The sequence below is a fragment of the Petromyzon marinus genome, chromosome 19 (assembly GCF_048934315.1).
Source record: "Petromyzon marinus isolate PM22_M1 ecotype Great Lakes invasive population chromosome 19, UKy_Petmar_22M1.pri1.0, whole genome shotgun sequence".
In the NCBI taxonomy this organism is placed as follows: Eukaryota; Metazoa; Chordata; class Hyperoartia; order Petromyzontiformes; family Petromyzontidae; genus Petromyzon; species Petromyzon marinus.
In genome coordinates this window covers 6,165,147-6,174,008 of record NC_133685.1, presented here as the reverse complement: position 1 = coordinate 6,174,008, position 8,862 = coordinate 6,165,147, and the positions used below count along the sequence as shown (strand labels likewise).

Below are 8,862 nucleotides of genomic sequence, written 5' to 3'. Positions count from 1 at the left end.
ACTGTCGTGCTCCGATGTGGCTGTGGTGCTTTTCGAGCTTTTTCCCATCTTTTACATGCAGTCCTCGATGTGACGGCGTGCTGCGAGCTTACATTGACATGCCAATCACATTTACACAGTACATTTACATGCACATTTCTCACTTTAACATCACTAGCCCCCCCCCCCCCCACTTCGTTTATGACTCTGGGGCTACGGCCATCTCTAACTTTTAAAAGCAGCCTGCATCAGCAGCTTCCCTCATCTTCCGCCTGATGAAGATTGCGTTGCGATCGAAACGTCGTGATCTATTATGTTTTCTACCTACGTGACTTTACCGAAAGAACCAAAGAGTATAAAATAAATGTAGTTTAGTATAGTTTTTAAAAAAATTCTAACGCAATTCGCTCTGAACTGATGTCTGATTCGTGAGGAGCCCGAGTATTGCAACGGAGACCTGCAAACAACAAACAGCTACTTACTAAGGGGTCTGGCAAAAAGGGAAGTAGCGGTGGCTAAGTGCAGCGAGTTGCATCGATGGCGTTCGATTTGCCCCCTCAGCTTCTGTCTGAAAAATAACTTTGAAAAAGTAAAACCGCTCTTCGATCTCCCGAGAAATATTGACCCCCTCTTCCCTTCCGCCTCCCCACCCACGTGTCAGTGTATAAATACTGTTTTTTTGGGTTAGATCGCGTACAGATATAAATGTGTCGTTCAACCCGGCACCACCCGACAGCCAATTAGTAAGGTTTGTCATGTGAACAGAACATGCCAATTCGTTATAAGTACAGCACACCGGTGTGTTGGAGAACAAAGCCACAACATTTACAATGTGTCACTGTCCTGATGCGAAACTCCCTTCCCGTGGGCGTCGAGGAGGTGCCATACCCTGGCTCGCCAGGAGAATGTGGTACAGCGAGTGGACTCATCACCATCTGTATGGGGATAGAGCGTTGCTCCCCATCGCTCTCCTGGCTTTTCTCTGGGTGTGCCGGTTTCCTCCGACTTATATAATAAACACTCGTTGTTTATTGGCTAAAAACATCTTTAAAATAAAAAACCCCAAAGTATCAGGACACTTCCTGAACGAGAGTCATTGAACTCGGTATGGCTCTCCTGGATAAATAAGAAACTATTAAACATTATTACCGAAAATACTACTACTAATGGGACTGCGTTCTGGCACTGTTAATATAATATCATTAACTACCAATACATGATTATGAACTTTTTTTTATATATATAATGTATAGTAATGTAATAAATACAGTCACATTTCGGCATTTTGTAACTACCGAATTGTATTGTACTGTGGGCAGTGTTCACCCATTCCACGTGGGACTGTGCATTCTGGCACTATTAACACGTCCTGTTCTACGTGGCTGTGTTTAACTCGCCACCGAACACGCTCGTTACCGTTATATGAACCACAATGCCTTTGGTTGATCTCGTCAAGGACCATAAACCATCATGCAAACTCCGGTCATCTTCGCAGCAGATTTTGGCTAACCATTCAACAAAGATAGTCACTGCATCGCGTGCTTGCAGATGCGCTTCTGCGGCCATCTGTCAACGCTCATCCGATATGAGGAAGCCACTGCAGCTATGCGGCTTACTTTTTGGTGCGTCTTACTTTCTGGTGCGTCTTACTTTCTGGTGCGTCTTACTTTCTGGTGCGTCTTACTTTCTGGTGCGTCTTACTTTCTGGAGCGTCTTACTTTCTGGAGCGTCTTACTTTCTGGTGCGTCTTACTTTCTGGTGCGTCTTACTTTCTAGTGCGTCTTACTTTCTGGAGCGTCTTACTTTCTGGTGCGTCTTACTTTCTGGTGCGTCTTACTTTCTGGTGCGTCTTACTTTCTGTTGCGTCTTACTTTCTGGTGCGTCTTACTTTCAGGTGCATTTTATTTTCTGGAGCGTCTTGCTTTCTGGTGCGTCTTACTTTCTGGTGCGTCTTTCTTTCTGGTGCGTCTTACTTTCTGGAGCGTCTTACTTTCTGGAGCGTCTTTTATTAAGATTCCTACCGCTGAACCAAAATTCAAATATCTCCTGTACGAACGCGATGCTTCACTCAGAGAGGGACGAATTAAGATTCTGAAGATGTGGATATATATAATCAATGTAATAAATGCAGCCTTTAAATCTCATTGAACTGAAACAATTATTTTCTCTGGGGGGGAGGAGGGGGGGAGGTTGGTGGCTGCGTAACACCAGAGCTCATGTCGGGTTTTTACAAAGCAGTGCAACCACGATTGCAGCAGCCTCTGACCTTGGTGGGCAATTACTGATGGGTCAGGCCAGGAATGATCGTCAGGACGAGAGATGATGCATTCTTGCAAAGGTCAAGGTCCACCTGCGAGGCTGCTGAGCGGTAGAAACTGGCGGCTTGCAATGCTAAGATTTGCGAGCTAAAATCCTGCTTGGGTGGTTGACTCAGCCCATCATTCCACCAGGGCCGCTAAAATAGATACCCGCTTTGGGAGAAAGTGAACAGTGGTTGTCCTAGAAGAGAGCACCAATTTACTTGCCCTGCCATAGTAATGTGGAATTTACAACACTGACTCAGGGGGGGCTGTTAACGGTAGGTGAGAGAACTTCCTCGTCGATGCGCGTTTGAGCAGGAATTCACTCTGGCAAGGTCGACGCACACTTCCTGCCTTTGCCACTAGGTGTCTGTACAACACTTCAGCTGGCACGCTTGATGGACGAGTAATTTTTTTTCTTAACCTGATCCTCTCTCATTCAGAATCTTTATCTAGGCTGGTTGGAATCCGATGAGCTATACAGCTCTTTTTTTAATGATATCCAGTAGGGCTGGGTCAGCAAGTTACAACAACAAACAATACAATAAGAGTGAAAAATAGAGAAAAGGTAAGGAAGTACTATAAATACATACAATTTACAATCGTGCATGTTGAAATTATTTCTCACCGTGCGTAGCCAACCGTGCTAATCGGAGGTGGCCAAGGCAGCAACAACAACAACAGCAGCAACAAATAAACAGTCTCAGATCACACAAAGAAGACGACACGCATTCCCTCAATTAAATCGCAATTTCTTATTTTTAATCGAACTATCGACACGACATGATTTCCCACCATCAAGGTGCAGGAGCTCGCCTCCTCTCAAACGCACACGGGGTGGGGGGGGGTTCCCGTCGCTTGAGCCGGGCACTGCGCTCGATTACAATCGCAGCACCCCAAGCAGGGCCCCCTGCCTGGGCAGTGGCTTGTTGCACTGTCACGCACCCCTCTGAGGCCCCCCAGTCCAGTCCCGGGGGGGGGGGGGGGGCGGGCGGCCGGGATGGGCAACGAATCAAGAGTCCTGCTCTGGCTGCTGGGTAATGGGATTTGTAAATTTGTTTCGCGGAATTGGTCGCGAAAGTGTTCGTCACTCATGTGTTTTGTCGTTTTATAGTCGACTATGACGGTGAGAATAATTACGACGGAGTGGCAGCCGAGGGAGGGAACTCGCCGGGGAGTCCTTCCTGCAAGGAGCTGGAGCGATGAGAGCACTCCCACGTGCAGGTGCCGAGGTGAATTGTTACTTTGCAGGATCGTGAGGCAGTGGCTTGGGGAGGAACTTCATCCAGCAGTGGATCGGCCATGGCTTACGATGACTTTGAGGATGATGATGGCTTTGTGCAAGGCGATGACTGACTACGCACCAGAGACTTGGGGCATGACTGACCATGACTGGACAAAACTAACGAGGCTGGATGAAGACTCCGACTGAGATAATTTCGTTATTGTAGGCTGCGAGTGCACTCAGGAAGACTCGACAAGGTAATTGACTTTTCTTGGATGTGACAAGATTTAACTCGCCAATTGGCTGACCTGACAAGAGTCACGGAGTAGAAACCACAGACCCATCACCCGCCCCCCCCAATATTGCATAACTAAATATAGTTGACTGAATTTTGATTTAAAGCTTTCGTGACTGCAGGGATTCATATTCTTGGTTATTTCGGTAAAGTCACATAGAAGGGAAACAATAAAATAATAAAAATATAAAACAATAAAATTCTCACAACGTTTCGACTGCAACACAAGCAATCATCATCAGGTGTGAAAACCACTTTTTTTAATTTTCTTGCCAAGAATATATAATAGTTGACTGCTTTAAGTCAACGAAACCAACAGAATGAGCGGATGAAATCCAGAGACGGGGACTTGGCTGATATTCCGCAGGTTGTCATCGACCATTCACCGACTGGTTATTCACAACGCCAGCTAAATTGCCACCAGCTGAGTGAGCGGGTGCTGATGGACTTTGCCAGCTCGGCTCTAGGTTCAGCCCTGGGCTGATCTGAGCTGTGATTTGGATTCCCACCTGTCCTGGTCTTTTTTTGTTCAGGCATCGTTCTCTTGTTGAGGAGATGGCTGCTGTCCTGGGTAATCTGTGAGTCTTCCCAGGGCATTAACGGTGCCGTTTTTGTTGTTGTCAGTTGCCTAATGATTGCACCTCTTCCGGTGTTCCGGAGATATTCATCTTCTCATGGTTACGTATCGGTTTATTTGTACATCGTACCTGGCAACAATTGCTTTGTGGCAGAGAAGCCCTGATGCTGTGCAGCTGCGGTGGACTCCCGAGAGGTCTTGGCTGTATGACATGTCACATTTGGGCCAGAGCAATCGGAAATATGGACCTGCCAACACGATAACTGCACGCAGCCTTCACAGGATCTGGAAGAGAGGGGGGTTGAGAGGAGAGAGAGAGACAAATGCCTCAGACTTCAGAAGTTGGTACACAAACAAGACTCATTAAATCTGGCTCTGCACTTAATTTGGCTCAATTCCATCTCTGTGAATTATAATCGTTGATTTGACCGTCACGCTATGGGCACTTACTGCCAGGAGCAGGGTCTGGTTGGAAAAAAGTGCTGCCCCCCCTCTCCCCCCCCCCCACTATTGTGTGGACCAGAGGTCACTTGAAGGGATCTCGGATGTAGCTCCGTGATATCCGCTTATGTGGGGCCGAGAGCCACGCTGGTCTGCTCTGCGAGAGTTTTGAATTGATTAGTCTCCTGATGTTAACGTCGATAGCGCAATCGCGATAAACATTGCGGGGGGGGAGGTAACATACAATATAAGACTGGCCTGCGCGTGCAATTTTGCGCGATGAATCACAGCTGTACAATTTGGTGCACATTGACCGCTATCTTTTGTTGTAAGCAAACTCCCAAATCCCCCCCCTCCGCCGTCCCCCGTCCACAACCTCGCAATGACTTTCACGTTACCCTCGCATTGCACAGCCGCAGAACAGAATTGAAGAATACATTTCTCGGTAATTCATTTTATTGTTCGCATGGTTTTTAGATTGTGCAGGAACGGTGTCTATAAAATGTAGCCGATTTAGGTTGTGTGGGTAAAGGCACTTGCCAAGGAATGTGTGGCGATGAATAGGCTCGAATTCCAGCACGCCACGCTGCCTGTCGCATCACCCATGATTGTCGTGGACTAGAGAATGGAAAGTGGTGAGAGATGACAAGAGGTCAGTTAATGCCACCTGTCCGTACGTGTAATTGTTTTTTGTGTTCCGTATTTTAACGCACAGGTTTTAGTGACGATGCCGTGGTGTGATAGTTCACCGGGACTGGCAATCCAGAGTTTATTGGCTCGATGCGATCTCCTGCCTCTGTTCCCCTCGCGGTATTGATGGGTTGGCCGCAGTTGTTCGAATGATCACGATGATGATGATGATATAGGTCACGGTGCGATCGGACAATGAAATAATCCTGTGTATAGGTGGATTGTGAGAAACAGCTTTTGTTTGGCCGGATTGAGGGGGCTAAGCGGGCGCGGCACGGGCTAGAGAAGAGATGGAGTGATGTGGTACAGGAGGACGTGGAGCTGAGTGGACTTGCCGATGACTGGTACCAGCGGTGTCAAGATCGGCCTCTGTGGAGGAGGCTCGTGAAGGATGCTACTGGGCAGTTGGAGGCAGTCGCCCTCCAACAACAACGGAGGGCGGAGGAGCGACGCTCACAACAGCGAGCGGAGCGCCGGGTGGCTAAAGCACAGCAGGTTGGCACAGTAGGGGGCACAGGTGGTGCATCAGCCAGTCATCTCAGTCAGTCGACCCGTGGCACCTGGGTCTGCCCCGTGACCTCCTGCCAGCGGGCGTTCGACACTTCACGTGGCCTCAGGGTGCACATAGCCTGGCACAAGCGTCGTGGTGACGTCACCGCCACTTAGTGGCGAATGGCGGTTGTTGTTGTTGTTGTTGTGAGAGGTGGAAGTGGCTTGGGGAGGCCTTCATCCAGCAGTGGATTGATAATGATAATAACGAATTCTCCGGGCCCTCCGGTTTTTCCCTCTACATTTAGAGTATTTGGCTACGATACATTTCCACTTGATAGCTCCAACAGAGTTGGAGCTATCAAATTGCGATCTGGTTGCATCTGAAAAAAAGCTCTCCAGGGCTCAGTGGGCCTTACCTGGTAAAATAGAAATAGTTTATCGTTCAGTTTAGAGTTCAAAGTCGAGATCGTGCTCTGGGAGAGGCCTGTGGATCCTGCTACTGCCGCTGAGTGGTACTGGGCTGGGAAGGGGGATATCGTGTCGGATTCCAGGCACTTGATTGTGAACGCCAGCGGTGCAAACAGAGCCATTACCACGGCGGCCGGAGCGCCGTCATCATGATTTTCCTGTCTGCGCTGTGTTTTACGGCCACCCGGCGTCTGTCCATTTGCGTGGGATGCTGGAAATTGAAACTGATCAAATTGGGCAAATTGAAAATCTGCGTCGCGTTTCCCCCCCCCCCCCTTGCATAACGCGCATTGCGCACAGAGCCAGAACCACACGGGCTCTGTTCACGCGTCGTAACGGAGCGCGTTGATGGTTTGTGTTTTCAAAACTGAAATTGTATTTGTGACTCAACAGGACTTTGTAAAAAAAAAAAAATCGCACTTTCATCCAGTTTACCTTCCGTGCATTTGCGTCGCGCGCCACCATTCCCACTGTTTATCGGAATTCACAGCGGATTTCGTTGCCCTAGAAGAGCTGGGGCTCCGTGGCGGTCGCGTTCCGACGACGGCGGTGATGACGCTTCCGGCTCTTTGATGTCGTTGCGCCCGTGCCTCCTGTGGAAAAAAATAAAGCAGATGGAAGAGCGTTGGGCATTTAGCCGAACAACAGGAGAGCGCACATACATATCGACTTTGAAATTGGTTGTTTTAAAAACAAACAAAAACACATCGCCATGTGTTTTTTGTGTGTACGTCTTGCTCAACAGATGTGTAACAAATAAAAATGTCAACAATATTTCGGTCAGGAAAACATAATCTCAACAACAGCTCTCTTAGGAAAACAAGCAAAGTCACCAATTAGACTTGGAAACCCGTCGGCAGCATTCCCGAGTCGTTGCGTTCATCCTCAGCGTTGCAGTTTACAGATGCTGCTCGTTGGCTGCAGGAGTGCCCTGGTGTTTGTGCAGGCCTCGCCCTGTGGGAATGAAAACGAGAACAAACAGGGCTCTCCTGATTGCACGGGAACGTTGTCAGTGCTTCCTAGGGACGCTCAGTCGGGCTGATTCGTCTCTCAGTGGACGAGAGGCTGGGATGGTGTCCGAAACGTTTTGAGCATTTTTATATCCAAACTAAAGTCTTTATTTTACCAGTTAAGGCCCACTGAGCTGTATAGCTCTTTTTGAAAAAAATGACTTTGTCACAACGATAGCTCAACAAAGAGGCTTATCATATGGGGATTTATAGCAGCCAATTACTCGAAACGTGTGTTTCTAAATACGGAGGGGAAAAAAACCAGAGGACCCGGGGAAAAATCCACGCGACCATTTGGAGAACACGCAGACTCCAAATATGCAGCTTTAGGGTTGGAATCGAACCTACACCCTCCTGTATACCAGGCGAGGAAGTTAGCATCTCGCCACCATGGTGCTAAATTGTCAGTTGTCCGCGTGCATCACTGCCAGCCAGCGTGGTATCACACACTCTGTCTTTTGTTTCTTCTCCAAGGGAGACCGAGGATTGAGAGAGCGATATTTCTCCTAAATAAATGTTTTGAAAGCCTCGTCCATTCAGAAAAAAAATCCCATTTGTATGCGTGCACTCATACGTCTTTAGGGTATAATACAGGCAGTATTTAAAAGCCTTCTGGCCTTTGATATCCTGCAAAGTATATCTTCCTGTTAATGGCTGTCTCTTGCTATTTCTGGGCCCCATCGATTCACGCTGCAATTCACTCAGTGAGGCATTAGAATTTTCATTACGTTAGCGGTGCTGTGATGTGACTTGCGAAGTGCACGGGGGCAACGCGACTCGGTGTGCATCCTTCTCACCCTCTCGCTTTCTCTCGTCATGGCGAGCATCTCCCACCGGCCGACACACTCGCACCTACCTACCTCTCCCCTCTCGTCTCACTCCAGTCCCCTCCACACACTCTCCTGCCTCTTCCCTCCACACAATCTCATTATTCCACTCCTCTACACACTCCTGCCTCTCCCCTTTCATCTCACTCCACTCCCACTACACACACTCCTGCCTCTCCCCTTTCATCTCACTCCACTCCCACTACACACACTCCTGCCTCTCCCCTTTCATCTCACTCCACTCCCACTACACACACTCCTGCCTCTCCCCTTTCATCTCACTCCACTCCCACTACACACACACTCCTGCCTCTCCCCTTTCATCTCACTCCACTCCTCTCCACACTCCTGCCTCTCCCCTTTCATCTCACTCCACTCCTCTCCACACTCCTGCCTCTCCCCTTTCATCTCACTCCACTCCTCTCCACACTCCTGCCTCTCCCCTTTCATCTCACTCCACTCCTCTCCACACTCCTGCCTCTCCCCTTTCATTTCACTCCACTCCCACTACACACTCCTGCCTCTCCCCTTTCATTTCACTCCACTCCCACTATACAC

The 8,862-nt window shown here is 48.7% G+C and overlaps 1 long non-coding RNA gene across 1 annotated transcript; it reads right to left on the bottom strand.

The window, feature by feature from the left end:
• Positions 1-4,069: 4,069 nt before the first annotated feature.
• Positions 4,070-7,393, bottom strand: LOC116943888 (uncharacterized). Its single transcript, XR_012942229.1, has 3 exons — positions 7,301-7,393; positions 6,903-7,060; positions 4,070-4,661 (listed from the first exon to the last, which is right to left on the bottom strand). It is a non-coding gene; the product is annotated as an uncharacterized LOC116943888 (long non-coding RNA).
• Positions 7,394-8,862: the final 1,469 nt, after the last annotated feature.